At 31.4% G+C, this 2239-nt stretch overlaps 1 pseudogene; it reads left to right on the top strand.

Moving 5' to 3' along the window:
• The first annotated feature begins 1656 nt into the window (after positions 1 to 1656).
• LOC111737538 lies at positions 1657 to 1775 on the top strand (annotated as a pseudogene).
• The last annotated feature ends 464 nt before the right edge of the window (positions 1776 to 2239 follow it).

Below are 2239 nucleotides of genomic sequence, written 5' to 3'. Positions count from 1 at the left end.
ATATAGTCTTAGGAATTCACTCAGATTGCTCATGGAAAAATATGTGTACGCTTTCAGGGCTGCTGCTAGGATTCCTGTTTAATTGTTTCCAGAACTGTATATACTGTATGATTGTCAGATTAAAACTCATGCCCACTTAACTATAAATAATGCCTGTGACTTTACTCTTCCAGAAAATATAATACTTAAAAAAGCCATTATTGAGAAGAATCTCATTATGAATCTATAATTAATATTACTGACCTTGCACATTGGGGTAGCACAGGAAGGTCCCCAAGATGTCTTGGGGATATCTCAAGAAGCTATGGATGTGTTATCTTACGTGTCCAAAGGAACTTTGCAGATGCGATTGCATCCCTTGAGATGGGGAGATTATCTTGGATTATTCATGTAGACCCAGTCTAAACACATACATCTTTAAAAGCAGAAAACCTTTTCCGGCTGTAGTCAGAAAGGGAGATGTGACTAAGGAAGAATGTCAGGGAGATGCAACTTTGTTGGCCTCAATGGAGGGAGGTGCCATGCCGAGGAATGCCCGTGGCCTCCAAAGCTAGAAAATTCAAGGAGATAAATTCTTCTTAATTGTCAACAGAGAGAAACACAACCCTGTCAATACCTCATTTTTAGCCCAGTGAGATCCATGTCAAACTTCTAATCTATACAATTATAATAAATGTATATTTTTCTTAAGCTGCCACATTTGTGGTAATTCATTAGTGTAGCAATATAAAAAAATTATACATGTACCAAAGACTTAACTGTTTTAAATCTTTTGTATCTACATTCTAATTCATTATTACCTTTGAGGATCCAGATTCCCAGTAGACCTTATTATCAACACCCTCCCTTTCTCCTTATATATAGTTCAGATGTAAGAAATAAGAAAGTATGGGACCTAATCTATTTAAGAGCAAACTCAATCTGGAGGAAGCCTGACATTTGTCTTGCAGTTAAGGTCATTTTGAAATGTAATTTTTCTTATTTTAACAAACATACAGACCTTGCCCCCATGAAATTGGTATCTAATTTGAGGGAAAAATAATGTTTTCTATAAAATGATTTTACTAGGTAAGAATTTCTGCATAAATTTACATCCTTAAATATAATAATGATTCTATAGTTTCCAAGAGCCTATACAATTTCTCTCAAAATTACTTTTAGATGATAGCTAACTGATACGCAAATAGTCACAGGTTACCAAACCCGAATATCCTAGAGTATCTTCCATGAAAACTCTCATATAAATATTCTAACACATTCAGGGAATAATTTATTTCATTTGAAGATTCTTTAGGTTACTCTAATGTAAAACAAAATTAACATATGAAGTAATTACAATCCTACATTTTACTTGCAATCATGTTTTATTATGAATGTTTTTCTTCTAGCACTGTATTATAAAAGAAATAAGAGAGAAGAATTAAGGAGAAATAACATATACATATTCATAAACATGGATATGTGTAGTAATATGTAATGTATAAATATTAGTTTTGTTTATTGAACTTTCACGCTTCTTGATAACTTCAACCAATTCTGTGCTTTCTGTAATTCTACAATTTTTGTTTTGTTGGTTTTAATAAACTATATATTTCAGTTTGCAGTTATCTAATCAATGGCTACTAACTGAACATTTCTATTCAAGAAAACAGTCATGTCTATGGCCATGCCACCCTGAACACACCCGATCTTGTCTGATCTCAGAAGCTAAACAGGGTTGCGCCTGGTTAGTACTTGGATGGGAGACCACCTAGGAAGATCCAGTGCTGTACGCTTTAAAAAAAAAATTAAAAAAATAAATAAATAAAAAACAATCCTTTGCATTTAAATGTTAAAAACAATGAAAATAAATTTTATTTCAATTTATTAATGCCTATTATAAAAGCAATTATTTTATAATAAAAATACTTAGACACTTGAACAAAGACATGCAGCTCATTCAAGAGAAATGAGATATGTTTTTTCCAAGAAGCTAATTTTAATATCCTCATTTTAATTCTAATATCCTCATTTCACCAAATTATAAAAATAACAGAGATTTGTTACATATAAATAAGTTATTGAAATAGCATGACAAAATCATGACCTCTAAAAATTATGACAAGCTGCAAACAAGAATACACATTAAAGAGAGTGTACAATTAAATTCTTAAAAGTGTTCCAAACAATTTGGCAGAAGAAAAATAAAGGCATTCCAAGAATAAGTTATAGTCTTCATTTAAACTTGTATTCTTTCCAA

The sequence above is a fragment of the Pteropus vampyrus genome, unplaced genomic scaffold (assembly GCF_000151845.1).
Source record: "Pteropus vampyrus isolate Shadow unplaced genomic scaffold, Pvam_2.0 Scaffold27, whole genome shotgun sequence".
Lineage (NCBI taxonomy): Eukaryota > Metazoa > Chordata > Mammalia > Chiroptera > Pteropodidae > Pteropus > Pteropus vampyrus.
The sequence above is the reverse complement of the archived record's forward strand: the minus strand, read 5'-3'. Positions and strand labels throughout refer to the sequence as shown.